We start from the raw sequence: 23,589 nt of genomic DNA, 5'->3' as shown, positions 1-23,589 counted from the left end.
TTTAAATGATCAGGAAAAAGGCCTTAGCAATAGAAATCACATAATAAAATCTTGGAAGTCAATAAAGAAAATGGTGTATTTCCACATAGAAAACTGTTCTTTGAGATTTGCAGACTCTCTGCTATTGAGCTGAATGGCAGAAATATCATTCTATTTTAACTTATGAAACTAATACTTTTAATCCTCACCTCTTCCCTGAAGACTTCCAGAGTTCTTACCCTTACAGTGCCAGCTTCCTCTCAACTCTTGAAGCCTCTACTGTTTGCACCATTCACTGGACCTCTAGCACTGTCTTGTATGGCACAGAGGGTCCTTTCAGGTGAGCAAGATGCATTGCTTTACATTTGAAGAAGCATGAAAATGGGCCCGCCCACCAGAACTATACTCATCAGGAAGATTAACATATTCCTTGAATTCAGCTTGGTAATAAACTTCCCAACAATACTGAGAAAGCCTTTAACTGAAGGAGGGTGCTTTGTGGGGTCTGTAGTGGTTTGGCCAATTATCAAGCAATTTCATGCAAAATAACTTTCATTATGGTGAGAAAGTACCAAAGTCCATTGTGGCTACAAGAGTGGTATTACTAAGATTTAACTTGTCTGTGGCTCTTTCTTCTGGCTTCCCTTCAGCCTCACCCCCACTTCTCCTGGGTGGGGGGAAGAGAGAGGCAAGTGGCCTGTAGGTGGGAGGACGCCTTACCGCTGGAGTTAGATTACTCTGATCTTGCAACAGAGCCAGCCAAGGCAGCCTACTCAATTTATTGTGAAGAGAAGAAAGAAATATAGAAAATAGTCAAATGGAGAAGCTGGGACAGGGATTCAATAGGAGACAGGAGGAGCAGCTGTGGCGTGGTAGGAAATGCTCAGAAGGCAGCTGGTCTAAGAAATGGAGTTGGCCTGGGGGTGGTCAAAGTATTTGACATAGAAGCAGAACCAACAGAGCACAAAAAAAGTGACATGCCACCAAGACTGGCTTCATGTGCATGCAACCCATGCAATTGCACAGGCCCTGCACTTACAAGCGTCCCTTGCTTGGTTTCATGAGATGTTGTCTTAAAATTCTCAGTAATTTCTGAACACGGGTTCCCACAGTTTCGTTTTGCACTGGACCCTGAAAATTATGTAGCCAGTCCTACCTGATACAGTGTGCATTTGTTAATGACAAAGATGTCTCATGTGGGCAGTGACAAAGGGTATTCATAATGTTTTGGGAGAGAAAACTGGCTATCTAGACCAACAGAGACCAGATTCTCTGGGCTTGATCTCTCCCATAGAATTCAATACCTTTAAGAGTAGAGCTTGCTCCTGAATCATATCCATAATTTACACTGTATATATCTTAATGTGATGCAAGGCACAATGAACATGTTAATTGATCAAAGAACCAAATGGAAATTAGTTTATTAATATTATTGAAATTAGAATTATGAAGCATGGTTATTCCTTATGTGGTTTTAAGCTCAAAGAAAGTGTACCAACTTTAAATATTTTGCATGGAAGAAAGGAAAGCATGCAAGAAAAGCACAAAGAAAACCACATTAAAAAGTGGAATATGGTGGCATTATTTTTTCCCGTTTGTTTTCAACAGAGTTTACGCAGTTTGTCCCATATCCTCTTAGCATATTTAGATGACAAAAATCTCTACACATACACATGGAGTGAGTTAATCTCCACATCTTGATGTTTATATAGGGAGGATCATTCTGAGCTTTTAGGGTAGGTCTTTGTCATCTTATATCCCTGAAAAGAGCAGGGAATGGACTCTTGGGGCCAATGGACAAGGCTTTGTGGCATATTTAATGGCTAAAAGTGTTCACCTTGGTGACTAATAGCCTGGCTTTGAAGCCTGGCTCTCCTGCTAACCCACTGTATGAATGTATGTTATTTAACCTCTCTCTCTGCCTTAGCTTCCTCATATATAGATTGGCAATAATCACTGTAACTATCTCACAGAGTTGTTGTAAAGATTAATAAGATGATGCGTGTTTTTACACTAGTGGAATGCCCAAGACATAAAAAGTACTGGATAAATATTCATTATAATGATAATTCTCAGAAAAAAAAATAAGGGGAAGAAAAGATTTCCCAGCTAGTGAAGCATTCCCAGGTGGACAGGCGATTCATGTGAGCAAAGAGTAAAGATGCTTGGATTTAACCTCAAGGCACTGCTCAGAGTCAGGGAGAATCTTCCTCACATGTCCTGTTGCACTTTTCCCATGTTTCTTGAAGGAGGGTACCTTAAAACCAAGAAGGGCAATTTTGCCTTTTGGAGGGCAGACGATGAACCGGGGCTTTGACAGCCCTGCAGCAGCAGAGATGGAAGCATTATCAGGTGCCACGGTGATGGTGGCAAAATTAGTAGTGGCATCAGGGAGATGATGGTGATTAGCTACAGCAGCCAAGGCATGTACAATGTGACTGGCCCTGGACCTTGGGAAACTTAACCCATTTTCTTTAAGTATAACTTTCTTCATCTGTAAAATAGAAATAATAAAAGTGCCTACCTAATACAAGTGTTGCAAGGATTCACTAAATTGAGGTAATTAAATGATATAATAAATAATATATGTCAGTGAGTACAGTGCCTTGGACTCAGTAAACAGCAGCTGTTGTTATCCTTAGTATTTCTGTAGACAGTAGTATGGAGAGCTGGGGAGAATAACAATGGCAACATTAAGCCCAGTTCAAGATCAAGTTCTGGCCCAAAGCTCTTTCCAAACCTTCAAACTCTCTCTGGTTCTATACCTTCTACAGTCTGGGTGGCCTTTTTATCGTGAAGTTTAAAAATATAAATATATAAATCTGAAGCATAGCTAAGTCCTCTGTTTCTAAGAAGTTCAAGAGTCAGAATTGAGAGCAAATCTTGGATCACTGTGTGACTGTTAGCAACTTATTGAACCTCTCTGAACTTGTTTTTGTTTTTGTTTTCAATATGATAAATGAAGTTCAATGGCATCTACATTACAGAGATGTCATAAAGATCAAAGGAGAGGATGTAAACCAAAGGCCCCTTCTGGTCTCTAAGAAATGTAAACATTTTTTGTACATTTCATGCTAATTATAATTTTGGAGACAATTGGACAGGTATTGTTTCCCCCACTTTGTAAATGAGGATGAGACTGGAGGTGTTGAATAATTTGCTCAGAATCAATGACTGGTAAAGGACATAGGTAGGACTTAGAACTCTTTTTTCTGAGTCCAAACCTCTATCCTCTTTTCAATATTAAAGACTTGAAACCCTTTTTCCCTATTAAATTGTAACCCAAATCCAGCATAAAAAACATACCAAGAAGAGGCTATTTCTCTGCCTCTTCCTAATCCTGTCATCACCACCCAGGACTCCAAGAAGCACAATTTGCAAACATTTGCCTTCTGCAGGAAGACTTTCACTCTGTCACCCTCACTCATACCAGCCCTTGAGCTCAGATATCAATCATATCTGGCAGGAGGTTGAACCAGGAGACCCTGAGGGCCTCTGATTCTGGCCCTCATCACTTCAGAGCTCAAGACAACACAGACAGGTCACGTTGGGGGTTGTGGAAATGTATGGCCGAGATCCCAGCCAATGTGGGTCTATGTGCTGTCTATGACTCTGGAAAGCCTCAGATGCTACTTTGCATTGGTACCACTTGTGCCTCTTGACTTTCTAGTGAGCTGTGATTCTTTCTGTTTCTAGGGCAAATGGAGAACCTGGAGAATTATTGCTTGGTAAGCAATCAGAAAAGAAACCAGGGTTCAGAAATAGCTTAGTGCTTCCAAGGTTGGTAGAAAAAAAAATCCTAGCCAGGCAAATAGCTCAAGGTCAGGATGTGGGCGTCTAGCATTTCTCACTGCAGGGCTGGAGGCCTGTAGAGTCAGGAAGGTTTTGTGTGCTCAGTGGTGGCTTTAGTGACGGCAGTGCTGTGAAAGCTCAGACCTTGACCATAGGTTTATAAAAAGCAGATTTCTTGGCTTCTAAAACTATATCTGCTTGTGGAACTTTATTAAGCATAGGCAAAAGCATTCCCTGAGATCAGCAACCTTCTGCCAGAGAGAGAGATTTTGCCAGTGGGGAGAGAGATTTTGGGAGACCCTAGTATATGTTCCCTGAAGTTTGCTGGTTTTCACTCAGAGCCTAGTACGGAGTGTTGGGAAGGTGTGAGGCCTGCTTGAAGAATCCACATCAGCAAATCATACAGGGATTGTGCTTAGGGGGTTTGTTAAGAAGGGGGGCATAACCCTTGCCCCATCTTAGTTTTCTGTAGCTCTTGGTGAGGACATAAGAGATCTCAATAGTTCCTGAGGATCTGCATGCAGGAAGATGGAATTGGAGGCAGGAATCATAGGTTTGCCCAGGTGGGCTTGAGGCAAAGAGAGGGGGCACCCAACCAGGGAGTGTAATTGCAATATGGGGATCCAGGGGAAGTGCTGTTCTTCCAGAGGTCCTCAATAAAGAGACTGCCCCAGGAAAAGCCAGCCAGTTTTTTGCACCTCTTAAATGGAGGCCAGCATTGAGCAGAAGCCCCAGCATCATATGGAAGCAGCGTGAGCAAGGGATGCAAGAGACATTCCCAGGGTACAGGTTTGAGGAGATTCTCCCTCTGGGGTTGGGTAAGGGCAGGCTTAGTGCCTTCTTGGTCTCACCCTAGTCCTGATACTAGGAGCCAGGATGCAACAGAGATTTCTGTCTCTCGTACCCCCTTTCCTATTTAGACTCAGGCTGGAGCATCAGGGAGGAGAATGGGACTTGAGAACAAATGCCTCTCCCTCCTGCCTTCTCCTGGAGCCATATTTCTGGTCTGTGTAGGCTGGAGCTTCAAACTGGATATGAAGATGAAGGTTTAAGCTGTCTTGCACTATATTGAAGTAACTGAAAGGGTCTAAAAAATTGTGGAGTTGGGCTAAGATGTCATCAAGGGAGCCACTATCAAACAAAGAGTGGGGGCATTGATATCACACAACTGAAATGTTAATATTAAACAAAAGCAAGTTTATATAACAACTTATTGAGACTCTTCAAGAAAGTGGTTGCATAAGCTATTGTCTCTGAAGACGGAGTATAGGGAAGGCAGAGTGGAAAAGAGGTTGAAGGGTGCAAAATTATTGGCTTCTTAAAATTGGTGGTTCTGTGGGGGATTGGGTGACCAGTAAGCCTACATTTGAATCCATCTATAGCTGTAGGATCCAGGCAAATTACTCAGGTCTTCATTTTGTGACTTGAAAATAGGAATAAGAAAATACTTCACAGTGGTGCCATAAAGATAAAATGATAACACCTGGAATTAGGCTTTGCATCTAAAAGAGTCAATAAATTAGAGTCTCCCTTGGCCTTACCTCTGTGTTTCACCGAAAGAATGGACCTTCCACAGTGAACATGTGTGAGTGAATATGTTTGTGTGTATCAGGCGTGTGTAGGCTGGGGAACAAACTGACTGAGAGGCAGTTTTGGAAAATACAGGACTGGGTGAGGAGGCACTCTAAAGATAAAAACAGCAACATGCTGCCAGTGTGTATAGAAATGTAATCTAAGATTATAAAGTCAAGAAGCATTTGAACAGAGTGCTTAAGTTTAAGTATCACTGAAACTATGGCAGCTCCGTAAAACCTTACAGAAGTTATGTTGGGCACATAAAACAATGTGTTACTCTCTTCAGTGGTAGTAAATCCATGTACCTAAAGATGGTATAGAGATAAAACAAATAAGCAGTTTTTAAGGTGATTGGACATAACTGTGAGGGTCAGAAATGGAACTAGTTCTTATGGAAATTTCTGATGTGTAGAATAGAAATCATATTTTTGGAAGCTGATATTATGAAAAAGAACCTTATTCCCCTACCAGCTGCTGTCAAAGAGATTGTGAGGGGCAAAATTTGGGGCTTTGTATCCTAAAGAATGGTCTCTTATGGTATTTTTGAAAATTTATGTCTCACAAAATTCTGTTTTCTTTATGCTTTTTAAGATTTCTGGAAGAAAATATCTCCTGCATTTAAACAATTATGTTTTCTCTTCATAAGTAAAGGGGAGAAATTAAAATAAAACAGCCAGAGGCATTGTAATAATACTCAGAATATTAGGAGGAATGACCATAGGTATAGGGGTGATTAAGGTATAAAACAAATCGCATTTTGACGTGATGTAATATTATGAAAAGACAAATCATTTTGTTTACATTAATAGAGAAATTAATTTCTCTGCCTTGGGGTTTAGATGTAGAATTACCCCCATCTTTTTCTCTCTCAGCATTTTTTTGGGGGGAAGGATAGTTACTATATTGGTTATTCTTGGAAATCCAATACTTTTCTCATTATCATAATAATGGTATTTATGCTGCAGTGTCAGTAGATATGTTTTCTATGGAGATTTCATTTTAAAGTTCTTTGTTCAGACATTTTAAATCCAGCCAGATATATTTCTAAATATTTTCAGGAATTCTTAAATTACCAACAGTCTACATGTATTATAATCAGAGAAGGTGTGTACATTTTTATAGTTATATGTGTGCAGTGAATTAACACCAGACTCGAAATTAAAGGAGAGAAACAGGGGATCTAATGAATGCATGAGTGATATGAGAAGCACTTTCTATACTATTTCTTTCCTAGGATATGATTGGCAGTGGGACCTCTTGGCTTAGTACACAAACAGAGGAGATGGGGAAGAGAAGTGCTGGCATTTTACACAGTTTATCTTCCATTATTGTATTTAATTTTTAAAAGGACACTAGAATCCTTTGGGAATTCTATCACTGCCTGAAATTCTACCACTTCCACATTTTATTTCAAGTTGATACAGTGATAAAATTTCATATGCCTTTAAACAAAACAATATTGAAAACTTACAAGGACAAACATCCCTTGATAAACGGAAGAGAAATATTCCTGGAAGAAAATGTCTATAGGCTTAACTCTTTAGAAACACTATTATTATGGTAACTAGATATAATTCTTTATAACACAATTCCAGAGATCATGGATGGAAGGCATCTCCTGGTCTTAATAGGTTTATGCATAGGTCTTGGGGTGGGGTAGCAAACTGGTAAGTTGTATAGGTGGGCGTTTTGGAGGAGAAGAGATTTGTCTAATATGTACCAAAGTCTTAATTTTGGAGCTGGCATGGTCTTCCACATTCTTCCCACTCAGCAAACATCTTTCTCTGATTCATACATCAATTCATGCCTTGTGGCTTCAATGTTGTGTACTCCTGGGAAAATAGTAACATGGAAGGAAACATTTGCAAACATTTACTCATCTCCATTGGCTCAGTCTAGTTAAGGAGGGAAATACAGCATGCACCAAGTGGATGTTTTTTCCAACTGCCAATGAAAACTTAATTCCAGAGCAGACCAAAACAACGGGTTTCCAGACATGGATCTCTTGGCCTTTTTCACCTACTTGTTAGAAACTCTATCCCTCTCAGGCCCAAATGTACTTCCTTCAAACATTTGTAATGTTGAGCTGAACAATTTCCTGCACTCTCTTCAAACTTTAATCCTCTCTTTTCCAAATCAACCCCAACGGTGGCTATCAGTTGTCAAGGAGCTGATGGGCATAAACACATAGATTCATGTTCCTGTTTCAGCATCAGACTTGTAAGTAAAAACAGGCCGTCTTCTGTGGATGCTATATTTTCAGTTAGGCACTAGCATCTTGACTGTGGCTTTTGTTCTTCTAGGTTTCAGTTTCATAAAATCTACCAGGAAATAAATTATTAAAATATCTGGCTAGATCAACTGGAAAGTATATAGATGAATTATAGAAACCAACACTCAAATGAATTTATGACATTTCAGCCCTATTACAACTTTCCTATTGTTTTAACCACCTGGGTATGAGATGCTCTGGGCTGTTAGAATCAATGAATGGAGGCAAGGAGGGGAACACACGTAGTTAAACAACTACCTCATAATAATGAGAGGTACTATAGAAGCTCCACTGGCCTGCAGGAGGCCTGCTTCCAACATCTCATTTCTCTTTGGTATAACTGTCTCGGATTTTGCAGACTGTAGTCTTCTCTTTGGTGCAAACTCAGTAACCTTTTTGGCCAGAACACAATGAGCCTTTCAGGCTGGATGTACTTTCAGAGGAAGGTCTTCCTCCTGACAGGGTAAACGTATTCTGATTGCTAGGCTCTGATCTTTTTTAAAATGGTCATAGCAGTAAATTCTTCAGGAACCAAACACCCGGGGTGATCTGAAAGTGTGCTTTACCTACATAAGGAAAAAAAAAGTCTGCCACTCACTCTTAACAGTAGGCATGTTAATATGCTGGATATTCTATCAAAACTTCATGCTAACCCTCCTTTTAATGAACTAAAATTTCTATTTGTTTCTTATTGTCTTGTGGAAAAGCTACACAAGATTGTCACTTCTGTGGACTTTTCATTGGGTCTTGACTGGAGACTAAGCTGTAAAAACTCTTAACAGAGATGCCCAGCTAGCAATGATCATAGAGATTTATACTCTGAAAACTTTATCAGAATCAGTGCCTACAGGAATGGCCTTTTGAAAGGCAGTTAATAATCTAAAGTATTGTAATGCATAGTTGCATTTTTAGCTGCTATTCTTTAACTTTATATCTAATGACGATTTCCTTCTCACCTTAATAAACAGAATTTTCAATTTGTGTTAACATAGGCTCTTAAAAATCCTGCAGCAAAGAAACCTATTGAATTCTGTGTATCCCAGTGCTTTCCCATGTTTTGGACTATGGAAGAATTTTGGTTCATTTGACTCATACTTATATTTCAAGGACATGGATGTTCCATAAAACTCACTGTGGAAAATTCCAATGTAAAGCGATTATTAATTTGGGGCGCCTGGGTCCTCAGTTGGTGAAGCATCCGACTCTTGATGTAGGCTTGGTTATGATCTCACAATTAGTTAGGCTGAGCCCTGCATGGGGCTCTTCGCTGACAGTGTGGGCCTGCCTGGGATTCCCTCTCTGTCCCTCTCTCTGTGCCCCTTCCCTGCTTGCTTGCATGCATGCTCTCTCTCTCTCAAAATAAATAAAAACTTAAAACAAGAACATATTAATTAAAAAAATAAAAATAAAGTGATTTTTAATTTTAAACAAATGGCTGTATTTAATGCTATCCATCTGAATGGCATGATACCACTTTTAACTGAAGTTGACATCATAATGAACAGTAGGAGATAACTACACTGTAAATCCTCAACAGAATCTTCTCTTTGAAATTTGCCTTCTATAAAAAACAACAAAAGGAATTATTTTTAGACAAGACATATTTCTAAGTATTCTTGTTTCTAGTAGATTGGACACTTACACCACTGAACTGTATTAATTTTAAAAATGCACAGACATGTGCTAGGCAAATCTAATCACTATATAAATATCAATTACTTAATCCTTATAACAATACCATGAGGTAGATATGATCCCATCCCATTTTACAGATGAGGGATTAATACACAGAGAGATAAGATAAGTCCAGGTGAGCACAGTAGATGATAAAGCTGGTTTTTGACCCCATGCAGCTGACAGTCAGTGTTTCCTCCTTCTAAACTGGTGCTAGTGGTCTTGGCCTTTTCCTCAGATAAATGGAGTTTCACACAGATTTTCCTCTCTCCCACATCCACACTGACCTGAGTCTCTGAGATTGGGAGGAGCAAGTCAGCAGCCTTCCAGAATAAGGTAAAGAAAGTAAGTGGGACTCAGCACAGACCCCACATCTTTTACTTGATGGAGCTGAATTCTAATATTATGATAGTAACTTTTACCAATTTTTCTTATCTTATTTTTTCCCATGGAGTTTAAATATGGATCATGTTTGGCCTATTTATATTCAATTAGAGAGGTGTGGGGGGCAAGTATTTAAGAATGAGACTCATTGAGCCAAGTTTTGGCACTAAGAAGTGGGTGACCTAAAGCAAGCCACTTTTTTCTCTGAGCCTGTTTCCTCCTCTGCAAAATAGGAAAATGAGCTAAGGGACTTCCAAGACCCTGTCTAACCCTATACTTATATATGTGGAATTTATTTTTAAATTGCTTTCTTTATTAAAAGTGATAAGAACTAGGTTGGATAAGGTAAGATTGGAATCACTGAGCAATGTGTCTTTTTCTGTATGTTAATGTTTATATTCCCTGAACTTGATTAAAGAATTCCATGATTAAGGAAATGCCCTGAATGGGGAGACTCTGATGACTCTGAAGGTCCTGATCCCTGATTTTTTTTTTACAAATAAACTTCTCCATAGCTTTGTATCTATTCAAGATAAGTGCCCATCTAGGATCATTCAAGATAAGTACTAATCTAGGATCCACCCAAGTTGGGAGCCCATGAACATCGGGCTATTTTATTCATCAATATACTTACTGTCAATAGTATTTAGCACATAGTAGGGGCATAATAATAATAGATTAATTGAACTCAAGTTGGGAGATTTGATTAAGCATTTAGTCAGTTGGCAATATTTTTTCAAAATTTAACAGTGTAGGCCCCATCAAGCAACCTGAGAGGTGATAGAAAAGACAGGGCCCTGACTGTTTACATCTTTAGAGTTTGATGGTCAAGTTAGTGAAGAGGATGTTTGTGTCTGATGCATTATTTCCTGCACATGTTTTCTGTTCTCATCTTCTTATTAAAAAAGTACACCAAAAAAAGTAATACAAATCTTAGTAAGATTGGCAAAGACTAAAGGAAACACTGTATACCCAAATATGAAATTAGAATGTCAAGCTGGAATATCTAAAAGTGCTTATGTGATGGAGGGCTCAAGACTCATGCTTTGCTCTATGACAAGAGTGACAGAATCAAGTCACAAAATATTCATTGTCTTCAGGACAAACCCCAGATGGTGTACTTCTTCCACTGTCAGACATTAATGAAATTGAGGGGGATATGACCTGTTGGTAGACTCTCATGGCAACTGATGAAAAAAAATCTGACACCATTTATTGAGGCATAAAACTTAGTATCTTGGGCATACTCCAACAGAAAATTTAACTTAGCCAAAACTTCTGAAAATAAAAAGTGAGATTAGATAATTTTTTTTAATGGTGGAAGTATCTCACTCAAATGAAAAGGAATTGACTGTAAATCTACATTTCCTTGGTACAAATTGGAGTTTATTAGTATAATTCATCAAATTAGGAAGCAAAGTTGATTAGTTATTTGATTGAGACTGCATTGATTAAGGACTTGGAAAAAGCTATAAATCTAATCAAGGAAAACATCCTTCCACATGGGAAAAGTACAACATGGGTTGACATTTAGAAGACAGTGGCTTTTTATAGCAGCTTTTATTTAATATGCAGAATTATAAAAATTACCAGTTTTTGATTTAGCATCACAACTCTTAGGAATCTATCTTAACAGAGTCTGAAGAAAAGTGCTAGTAGTTTCCTAGGAAAATAAAACTCGCAAAATCTTCCTCCTTTTAAGTGAAGTGAAAGTAGAACAATAATCTTGGGCCTTTGCTCCAGTTAGATATTTAATTCAGACAAGACTGACCCCACTGTTGCCTCAGAATGCTGTGGTTCTCCCTCCTTTCGGCACCTCTCTGTGTGTGCATGGTTTGGGTAATTATTTAAACCTTTTTCTTCATTTCTGTGTGTGCAGATATAGCCTTTATGGATGAGGAATGATGAAGCATTTGTTTTTAGAAAATAAAATGCTTCCCTTTCACTCAAAACATTTTCCCCTGGAGAGCCTCCACAGATCAAACATATTCTTTTTCACAATTGAACCAATCCTTGCAAAAGCTGTGACCACAGTTTTTGATTTATTTTGGCCTGTGATGAAAGGCAAGCACTTTCAAAACGATTCCACCAATGGCTGTCACTAGGGAGAACACCCTGGGTGGAAATGCGGAAAACATTTTGAAAGATGGAAAGGTGCAAATATGCTCTCTGTTAAAATGCACTTTCTGTTGGGATTCTGCCACTTGAAAATATTCACAATATCTTGCACGATTTTAAAATATTTACAGCCATTGTATGCCTAGCCAGACTACATAGTCTGTTACTTCCCAGAGCTTTGAAATCTACTTAGAGCTGTATCTTCTAATTCAGGCTGGAAATTATTCTATCAAGGCAGAGACTTCCTCCTGACCAACGCCCATATAGCTAACACATACTGTCAGCAATTCTGTCCGAATACATCCTGTGTGTGGCCGCTTCTCCCACCTTAGCCCAAGATAATATCACCTCAGCAGGAACAACTGTAAAGGTTCCAAAAGGATGTTCCTACTTTCACACCAACCCCCTTTTAAAGTTTAGTTGTATGTGGCACCCAGCTTTTGAAACATGTAATTTCTCATCACCCTCGATGGCTTCCCATCACACTTGGAATAAAGTTCACAGTACTTACAAATCCTGCATGATCTTGGCTCTGCCTCTCAGACCTTATTTCTACTCTCTTAGCTCACTCTGCTATAGACACTCTGCTCTTTTTTTTCTGTTTCTCAAAACATGCCAAGCAAGTTTCTGCCTCAAGACCTTTGTTGCTCCCTTAGCCTGGAGGCCTATTCTGTCAAGAATTTATCTGGCTCTTGCCCTCACCTAGTTAGATCCCTACTCCAGGACACCTCCTCGGAGAAGCATTTCTCCTCCTGACTGCTTTATTTTTATTTTGTATCCTGCTTTATTCTTCAAAGCACATTGCACTACTTGGTATATAATTTATTCATTTGTGTTATTGTCTGTCTCCGAACCTAAGATTATAGCCCTTTGAGGGGAGGGACTTTATCTCTTGTTCATTACCATGTCCACTTCACATACTAGAGAATGAAAAAAATGTTTTCAATAAGTGAATTTATCAATCTACTAGTATAACTTCTTCAATGCCTGTATTATCTCGTGAGGGCTGCCATAACAAAGTATCACAAACTGAGTGGCTTAAACAGCAAAGATGTATTGTCTCACAGTTCTGAAGGCCAGAAGCCTTACTTAAGGTATCCACAGGGTTGGTTCCTTCTGAGGGCTGTGAGGAAGAATCTTCCATGCCTGTCCCCTCTGGTGGCTTATTGGCAATCTTTGGTGTTCCTTGGCTCATGGAAGCATCACCCTGATCTCTCCTTTCATTGTCATATTATATTCTCTCTGTGGGCGTGTCTTTGTCTCCAAATTTCTCCTTTTTATAAGGACACCAGTCATATTAGATTAGGGCCACCTTTCTCCCATATGATTTCATCTTAACTAATTAGATTTGCAATGTTCCTATTTCCAAAAAGATAAAAAGTCACATTCTGAAGTACTAGGGGTTTGGACATCAACATATAAATTAGGGGAGGCCACAAGTGAACCTTTAGCAATGCCCCTGCATAGTATTGTAGTCTGGCCTGGGTATCTAAGTATCTGACTGACATTCAACCCTTGCTTTGCAAATGAACTTTAAAGACAAAACTTGTGGTTGAATTAGGGATTGAGCTTGTACTTAGTTTCTTTAGCACTTCAGTTGTTGGGGAAGAGGATTGATTTCTCTACTGACAGCAGTTGGTTACCATCCATGGGGTTCGTGTTTCTCTCTCAGTAGAAGATTACTTTGTTCCACATGAGAAAATGTTCTGGGTAGGATGACAGGGCTTGTGGATTCTTGCAGTGTCAGCTAATCCCTTCCTGTATACCTGTACCCTTGAGGGTGCTGTCATTGGTTTCTCACAGTACCCCAAATCTTAAGAGCACCCAGTAAAGATCTGAGGAAAACAGTTTGTGTGATGAGTGAGTATAAATTTCTTTATGTTCTGGGGCTTACAAGAGTTTATACTGTCACATTAGCCCACACTCGACTTTTAACATTTGCCAAAATTTTAGATGATTTCTTCTTACCTGCTTATATGGCAGCTGATACATCTTGCTCCCATGCTGAGCCAGTCTGGACAGCCTATCTCTTCTTGGCACTGTCTCTTCTGGTAATCAAGCTGCTTGTTTTGTGCTGTAACACTAGCTCTCCCCGAGGTCAAAAAAAGAGTTATGGGGGGGCACCCAGGTGTCTCAGTTGGTTAATCAGCTGACACTTGATTTCAACTCAGGTCATGATCTAAAGGTTTGTGAGTTCAAGCCCTGCATCAGGCTCTGCACTGAGAATGTGGAGCCTGCTTGGGATTCTCTCTCTCCTTCTCTCTCTGCCCACCCCTCTCTCTCTCAAAATAAATAAATTTTTTTTAAAAAGAGTTATGATTTTTTACTCTATCTAGTATTTCTTGTTAGAGCTTTCTCAGCACTCTAGCTTTCTCTTTCCTAATATCCTAAACAGCAAAAGAACTCATCCACATCCTTTACTTTACAGAAGCACAGCACAATCCTAGAACTCAGTCAATGTTACCATTAGTAAGTGACAAAACTAAAACTAGAACCCATGTCTTTTGCTTTCTTGTAAGGACTCTTACAGTTATTACAATACGGCTACAGCTTTTCCTTCCTTTTTCTCTGAGATCTCTTTTTTTTGATTTACATCCCATCTTTCAAAATCAAATTTCCCCCAAGGTCACTCCTTTGGCCTTCTGTTTCTTGGCCTTTGTTTCTTGGGCCAGTGCAGTCATTCTCAAGACCTCTGCTTTCATCTCCATGCTGATTGCTTACAACATCCATTTCAATTTTTATTTCTAATCCAGATACCATCTTTTTATCTGTTAATTAAATTGCTCTAGATGGATGTAACTTCATCCTCTCAAATTTAACAAGTGCTGAACCACATATTTAACCTCTTAATTTCCCTGCCTTTTCCCCCACTTCTTCCTATTCCCAAACCAATGCTTTTTGCTGACTCCTGTTTTCCTATCAGTGCTAAATTACTTCTCCTCGTTCTCTGGTATCACAACTTAGGATTCATCTTTTATTACTGTCTGTTTATCTATACCTTCCAGACTTAAAATAATCACAATTTCCCTCTGATCTGCCTTTCTTATTTTTTCTCTCCATTCTGTGGCTTGGGTCACATCTTAGTCCCCTTGGGCTACACAAGAGAATACCACAGGCTAGGTGGTTTATAAACAACAAACATTTACTTCTCATGGTTCTGGAGGCTGGAAAGTCCAAGATCAAGGTGCCAGCAGGTGCAGTATTTGGTGAGGGCCTGCTTCCTGGTTCACAGACAGTTTCTTTGTCACCATGTCCTCACATGATGGAAAGGGTGAAGGAGCTTCTAGGGTTGCTTTTTAAAAAATTTTTTTAATGTTTATTTATTTTTGAGAGAGAGAGAGCACGAGTGGAGGAGGGGCAGAGAATGAGAAGGGGACACAGAATCTGAAGCAGGCTTCAGGCTCTGAGCTATCAGCACAGAGCCTAACACGGGGCTCAAACTCACGAACTGTGAGATCATGACCTGAGCTGAAGTCAGACATCTAACTGAGTAGGCCACCCAGGTGGCTTTTATAAGAGGATGCTTATCTCATTCATGAGACTTCCATCCTAAAACCTAATTACTTCCCAAAGGCCTCACCTCCTAATACCATCACATTGAGGATTTAGGTTTCAACATGGGTTTTGGGTGACACAAACATTTAGTCTGTAGCAGGCCCTTTTTACTTTATTGTGGATTATTGTCTAAATAAGCATCCTCAACATGTCCTTGGCTTCCATTCTCCTTCCCATCGACTCCTGTTCTCTCATCCTTCCCTCCGTATCTCCGAATTGTCAAGCATCCACAATAGACAAATCTTCCTGAAACATAGCCTCCATCTCATCACTTCTTTGCTTAAGAATCTACAATAACTCACTTTCATTTTGTGGGTAAAATTCACATATCTCTTATTCCAGAAATCTAGGCTTTCTAGCAATTCAGGGTCACTTCTGTCAATGCAATGTCATTTTTTTTTACTATGCTTTGTAGAGTCCCTTTAAAGTCTACTTTTATGAGCTCTCCCCTACTGCTAATGCCCCCTCTCAAACACATATATTAGCTGTGGGCACATAGATGCTTAAAGAATTATCACTAACTCAATTACTGAAAACAAATACCTTCAAATATCTCATTTACTTGTGTGCGTAGACATAGGTGTAATGAAGTCTTCTTTCATTGGACTGGCAAAGGAATGACAAAATGATTCTAGAAGTACCATACAGGAGAGTTGTTAGAAATGAAAAAAAAGAAAAAAGAAAAAAAAAACAATAGATGACATAAAGGCATCTTGCCTTTAAGTATGGAATAATAAGTTGTAATTAGATTTAGATTTTGATTCCTGCATGTATTTTATGGCTGATTTAGCAAAGCCTCTCCTAAACACAACAATATACTGTTTATATGAAAAATAGATGAAGGAAATGATTATCAAACAAAAGAGTCTCTTCAGATTTTATTTTTGGCCATTTGAATAAAGTTTATGTACCAAGAAGCAGAATATCAAAGATTACTTGAAACCTGTCAAAAAAAATTACTGGGTATTTGAGACTTTGATTTCCTAGATAATTTAGAGAAAGAGCACAAGCCTCATGGTAAGTCTTTGTTTGATAACTTGATTATATATATATATATATATATATATATATATATATATATATAATTTCAGATGTCTACTAGTCGGAATTATTTTATATAGGGAGGGATGGAGAGAAGAAGCAGTGATGAAACAAGATGGAATTGTTTAGATAGAAAGAATTCCATTTAACTGTAATTCCCCTGATAGCATTAATTTGGTAAAAAACCTGGTACATGACCTGCTCCTAACCTTATATTGAGCAGTCAAAGATAGCTTTTAAAAAAACCATTGTCAATTCTAAGCTACAATAGCTCTCGCTTGCCACCAACAATGGTACCTCATATCCTGTGTGCAAAGTAACTAATAAGGGCCTGATTGAAGTTTTGACTTCTATTACTCCAGTCATGGTGGAGTCCCTTGAGGATGAGTAGGAAATGCCGCTAGACCCTAGATGATCTGTGCCTGATATCTGAATTCTCAGCCATTCCACACCTAAAGCAGCTATTGCTGCTTAGATTCTAATAATGTTTTTGTATGTCAGTGCTTGTCTCCAATAATGCTCAGACATTACACAGAAATGGCATGTGGAAGTTCACATTCATCATTGTAGGACTGCGCTAGAAAATGTCAGTAATTCACCCATATATTTCTTTCTCCTCTTCTAATTTCTTCCTTCCCTCCCTTCTTTTTTTTTTTGATCCTTTCATCCATTTTAAAAGGAGGTATTCAAAAGATAGTACCTCTTGCCTTAAATCTGCTATTCTACCCGTGTTTAAAAGTAGGTTATTTTCCTTATTTGTTGCCTTCATTCTTTCCTCTTTTAAAGCTTCTCTGGAGAGTATAAGGATGGTCAAAGAAGAAATAGGAAAACAGGAGGAAGGAAATGAGGGAATTCAGATGGTAACACAAAGGTTAATCGAGAGGAGTAACAGCCAAATATGAGAAGGGAAAAGTAAATTGAAGTTGTAAAGAAAGAAATACAAATGATAAATGAGTGAAAGTGTTCATCCAGTGATTTCTGGTAAGACTTATTATCCTGAAACTTGAGTTTGGTTTTCTATAAAATGGGAATGCTATTCCTTCTTGGTAAAATATAGTCTTTGAAATCTTTGTATTATAGTCAGTCTTTACCAGCAAATCATTAAACTTCTTCTTCTTCTTCAAAAAAAAAGAAAAAACAGATTTCTAGTGAATGCCAGCATCGGTTATTTTTCTCTGGTTTAAAGCTATAGCAGATATTGGAAAATATCGATTATTCAAAAATCACCTTGGGCCTTTCTGGCCGATTTTAGATAATACATTTCCCTCTTTCACCTCTTAGTATATAAATTTAATAAGTAGACAATTCTTAACAATTGTGCCCTTTGCCATTTGACTGTAGGTTGCATGTGTGTGCTCCAAAGGTATATATAAGGCATTTTAGAATTATTTAACTTTTAGAAAATCATTATGATATTGTTATAAATCAGTCATTTTGTTTCCCTTTAAAAGCCAACCTGAAAGGACAATATTTGGACCATCCACTGATAGGTCAGCCTTCTGATCTTATAAACAGATTTCTTTACTTTGTCTTTCCAGCTGTGGCCCAATCCTGTCTTACTAAATTTGCTAAAAAAGATAATTTTTTAAAGTTCTATAAAGGACCCACTTTGTGGCCCAGCTCTAGAGCTTTGCCTCTCCTTCTTATTGTCTTATATTAGGTGAAGAAAGATTCTAAAAGAGGGATGAGTTATTCTTGCAAAGCTGCTTTTCTGTTAATATATTCCATATTCAACCTCGTGGCTTATACATTACTGCATTTTATATTACTTCATTACTGTACATTTTGTTATTGATTTTGATTAAATCCATTTGGAAGTCAATATTCACAACAGTAAAAACAGAAGGTATGTTCGACTATTATATACAGTACGTTTATCCTCCTCTATCATACCCCTGAATGTGCATTATAGATCTGGGAGTCTCCTCTGCCTCTTCAGTAAATCTCATCATGAGGTGCTTCCAAAGCAAGAAATCATATCCAGCTCATTACTTATTGGCGCATTCCAAGCATGCAGAGCTTGGACATGTTTAGTGTTTATAAGGCTTAAAACACTCCTCAGTCCCTAAACTGTCTCTATCACTAATCCTGTCACCAGCCAATCCTGTCAGCAGCTGGCTGAGTTTCAGTTTATTATTTACCATGTGCTGGAAGTGCTCTGTGTTTATGAGAAAGCCCCTTAACTGGCCTTGCTGTTCCTTAGGCAGAAGGAGGCTTCAGTAGTCACAGGGGAAAGTGACACCTTTGCTATTAGCATTGGCTTTGAGAGGAAAGAGGTACAGGGCCAAAGAATGAAGCCAGCTGAGATCAGTCAGCTGTGATTAAGACAGAGTAACTCACCAATAGTGAAAATAGCCAATCAGCTGGAAACAGGCTTCCAAAGCTTTCAAAACACAGTCACCTGCCAGCTGAGCAGCGACCACTCAGCATCTATTGTTGCTGAAGAGAACAAAGATCAAGTGTTTGCAAGTGCTCTTAAAAAGCTGCAAACAATAACCTTACCCCCCATGTTTCTGGTCCTACCTCTGGCCATTCTGTAATAGATAATTGTGTGAGTAATAATTTTTCATATTGTGGAAGACAAAATTTCTTAAATGTGGAAAACAAATATTCTATTAAAAATAAAATCCTATCTTTATTTAAAAATTTGATATCTCGTTCACCATGGAATTTTGCACTAATTTTGATTTTCAAGAATATTACATTAAAGTATTATTTATCTCGATTAAAGTTTTTTTGGTGTCCCCTTATATTTTGCACCTGAGGTAAGTACCTCACTCACTGTACCGTAGTCCCAGTCCTTTTTATTAAACATTACCATGTGCTCATAGCATCACAAGGAGACAGACAGTGTAGCCATTTTACAGATGGTCAGCTGAAGCTGGTGAAGGTTAAAAGTCTGGGGTTATTCAGAAAGGTCATGGCAGAAATGAGTAGTCTAGAACTCTGGGTTTCTGAGTTTTGGAAATTGCAGGCTATGCCTGCAAAATGAAAATTCTTTTCATTTTGGAAATTTCAGGCTATGCCAGTTGCACAAAAATTAATCTTAGCCAGTATTATAATTAACATACATATAACACTTTACATATAAAACATTGTTCACCCTTAATCCTCGTAACAACTCTTTATATAAATAATATTCACTGTTCATAAAAAAAGAATTAGAGGGCCACAGAAGTTAAATATTTGACCAGGATCCCACAGGGAATAAATGGTAGAATATGGATACAACTGCAGGTTTTCTGAATTGGAATCTTATGCTCTTTTAAACTAGGTATGAAAGATTTTTTTAAACAAAGCACAAAAGCTGCTGAATATAAAATACTTATAAATTTGGCCATATTAAAATAAGCATATTAGTAGGTAAACTATAAACAAAGTAAAATGACAAATTGCAAATGGGGAGGAAATATTTCATATATATATACATATGTATATGTATATATATGTTATATATATTATATATATTATAAAAACTGACAAGATTGGTATGAAGAATGTGTAAAGAAACTTATAAATTAATAAGCATAATGAAAAATGGAAAAATGGACAAAATTGTAAATGAGCATATGAAGAGAGGATTCAACTTAATACTCTTTCAGAGCTTTGGGCAATCATTTATTATTTTATCCAGCAATTGTTTATCAAGTCTAATATAGATCAGATTTTATTATCGTTTTAAATTATAAAAATGAACAAAATACAGATTCTACTAGGATGAATATACAATACGGTCAAAAAGCTATAGAAACAATACTTGTAGTGCAATGTGGTAAGTGTTTTTATAGAATATCAGCGAAGTTCTTGGGAAGCCGATAAGAGAAAGGAACTAATTCCAGAAGGAATAATTTTGAGCAGGAGTTTGAAGGGAAGAAATACATGGAACCAATGAGGTGGTTCAAAGCTCCTTTGAAAAAGTAGGATTTGAACTTGGGCTGGAAAGCTGGCTAGTACCAAGATGATGAGCAGGATCGGTAATCCTCATTTGGAGGGGCAAAAAGAGGTAGTGAGAAAAGTGACATCATGGACACACATCTGAATAGAGAAGCCAGAAGTAAGTGAGTAGTGATTGGATGGGTTATATTCAACAAGACCACAGGTCTTGAATAAAGACTTATGACTTGATGTGATAAAGAGAGGACAGCATTTTAGGTTTCTGAAAAAGGGCATAACATAAAGGAGGTTTGTTTTCAGGTCTTTGCTGATGAGTGGCTTCCTTCAAAATTCCTTCCTGTTCTAAATGTTGGCCAAGCTGCATAACTCAATGTGGGTTTTGTGTGACTACATAAGGAAGGAGAAATGGTGATCATTGGCCTCAATCAGAGCCAAATCTGGCTCTCCCTACCGTGTCTGCTGGGTTTGGAGAAAGATTAGCTCTGTTCACAGAGGGCAGAACTCAAGGGAAGAAAAGAATACAAGAGTTTCAGGTTTCAGGAAAGAAGAGAGGCTTTAAAGCCTCAAAAATGACAGATCATAAAATAGAGCAGATGAAGGAGAGGTAGAGAAGAACAAAGGTCATCACTATGGGAAGTGGCTACATAATAATAATTATAACACTCAATTAATACCTTATACTTACAGAACACTTTTGGCACTTTATCATTAAAAAATGATTTCACACTGGAGGGTCAGTTTCACAGATGCTGAACCTGATTTTGATCAGAGAACTGTTCTGAAAAGAGAAAGAAGATTGGACAATTGGTTGAGGGCTTTCTTTGAGAAGACAAAGGAGGTTTGGTGATTAATTATGAAAGCATGGCAATGAAGAGGTGCCCCAAATTATTAAGAATTAAAGTGGGGCCATATGATTTCATGAGATGTCCCTTTATTTCATTAAGGAAAAACCTAGGTAGGTCAGGGGACATTGATCCTAGAATCACGGAATTTTAGATTCAGATAAAATCTTTGATCACCTATTCCAAACCCCTCCTATGGTCCCGTAGCATATTATTTCTTTTTCTACAGTTAGATTTCAGTGCTTCTTGTAGCAAGTGTAAGTATTGCATTTGCCTTTTAATTCCTTGGAGTATTTTATAAACCTGGGTAATGCAGTCCTGTTTAAAATTGGCAGTTATAGATGGTTTCATCTTTAGCCCACATCTTTCATGACCTCAATTACTGCATTAAAATACTGTTAGCAAATTAAGATTCAAATAGCATTTATTACACAAAATCAAGTTCCCTTTACAAGTAATTTACATATTGTCACAATGACTCTGTGCCAATTGCTTACAATTTTGACATTGTGGGAGAGTGGCCAGCACTAATGCACAGGATTAAGACATAATTTATTATGAGACTTTCTCTGCTGTAGATATTTAGGGAAATAGTGCAACATAACAGAAGTCAGTGCACATAATCAGTGTGGTTCTTTAGATTATCCTGTTTTAGGATATGGCAATGCAGTAATGGTTCTACCTGTTTAGCTTCTGGAGCAGAAGGAGTCCAATACTAAGATGATTTCAGGTATACAAGAAGGAAGAGAGATGGACTTCTGTTGATAATTTGAGCCATTCTCATAAATCATCTTTTTGTCTCCATCTGTCTTTTTAAATTTCATCTCCTTATTTCATCTCCAGATAGTGTAGTGATTAAGAGAAAAGATGTTGAGCAGGATTGCCTGGTTTCAAATTTTGATTCCGCTATATTTTTGTTGTGTGACCTTGGGCAGCTCATTTAACCATTCTGTGCCTCAGTTTTTTAATATGTAAAATGGGACTAGTCATATTACTGCGTTACTGAGAATTTAAATTAATTAATAGAACAATGCCTCACTTACAGTAAACACCACAAATACATTGGCTATTTATTATTAGTCTTTGTGTTCTAGGTTTCTATATCCCCTTTCACTTTTTTCTTTCTATTATAGCACTAATGTCACATATATTTGGTCACTTTTTTTTTCTTAACATGCTTGTCAAACTCCCTAATTCTGAGCTCTTCCATGGCGGAAACTGTATATGCTTCTCTTTGATTCTGTCCCAGTATGTATATTGGTTTTATAGTTGCCCAGTTTGGGAGATAGATGAATACACGTTCAGTACATGTAATTTTCAAAGTAGTTCTCTTTTTTTCCCAAATAAGGTCAGTGAAAGAGAGCTTTTGAAAATAGCAGAAGTCAGGTGGTGGGGGGCCTTGAGAATTCCTGTCTTTTGTCCTCTACCCGGTCATCCCCTCTCAGCCTATCTGGTGATTGCTTTGGGTTTATCCATTGAGAACTACTGGCAAACTGAAATGATTTCTATCTTTCCCAGTGTTGGGATGGCAGGTGAGAATACTCCATTTCTGTATCTCCAGGCCCCACGAAGCCCTCAGGGATATCCACACTCAAGAACCCATAAATGTCTTTTTTTCCTTCCTGCAGTAATTCTCATTACAGCAGAAATAATTTTTCAAAAGCAGTGCTTCTCTAAGAGTGATCCCAGGATTAACATCATCAGCATCATCTGAGAACTTATTAGAAATGGGCAAACTTGGGCAAATTCTTGGCCCCACCTCAGACCCTAATGAATCAGAAGCTGTGGTGATGGAGCCCTGTAATCTGAGTTTTAACAAGTCCTCCAGGGTATTGTGTTGCATGGTAAAGTTTGTGAAACACTGCTCAAAAGGGTCTTGGTTCTCTGACAGCACATCACTAATAGCAACAACTACCCTAGAGAGGGTAAAGAAAGGATCAGGCAGCTGTCATTGCCAATTAAGAGCAGCTACAACAAGCTATCACTGAATGGTCTGGGCCAGGGCATGGTAGTAAGTGCTTTCAGGTGTATTAGCTTATTTAATTAAAAAAAAATTTTTTTTTAACATTTATTTATTTTTGAGACAGAGAGAGACAGAGCATGAATGGGGGGAGGGCCAGAGAGAGAGGGAGACACAGAATCTGAAGCAGGCTCCAGGCTCTTAGCTGTCAGCACAGAGCCTGATGCGGGGCTCGAACTCACGGACCGTGAGATCGTGACCTGAGCGAAGTCGGACGCTCAACCGACTGAGCCACCCAGGTGCCCCTAGCTTATTTAATTTTGACCAGAGTATTAAAAAGGTGATAATAATCCAGTGTTGCCAGGGGAAAAAACTGAGGCACAAACCTTTACCCAAGGTCACTGAGCTGGTAACAGAGCCAGAAATTGAATCCAGGTCTGTTTGACTCCCAACTTATGCTTCTGCAACTATTTCACTTGACTGTCTCAACTTTTAAAATGCAC

Source organism: Prionailurus bengalensis, chromosome B3 (assembly GCF_016509475.1).
Source record: "Prionailurus bengalensis isolate Pbe53 chromosome B3, Fcat_Pben_1.1_paternal_pri, whole genome shotgun sequence".
NCBI lineage: Eukaryota > Metazoa > Chordata > Mammalia > Carnivora > Felidae > Prionailurus > Prionailurus bengalensis.
Note: the sequence above shows the minus strand (reverse complement) of the source record.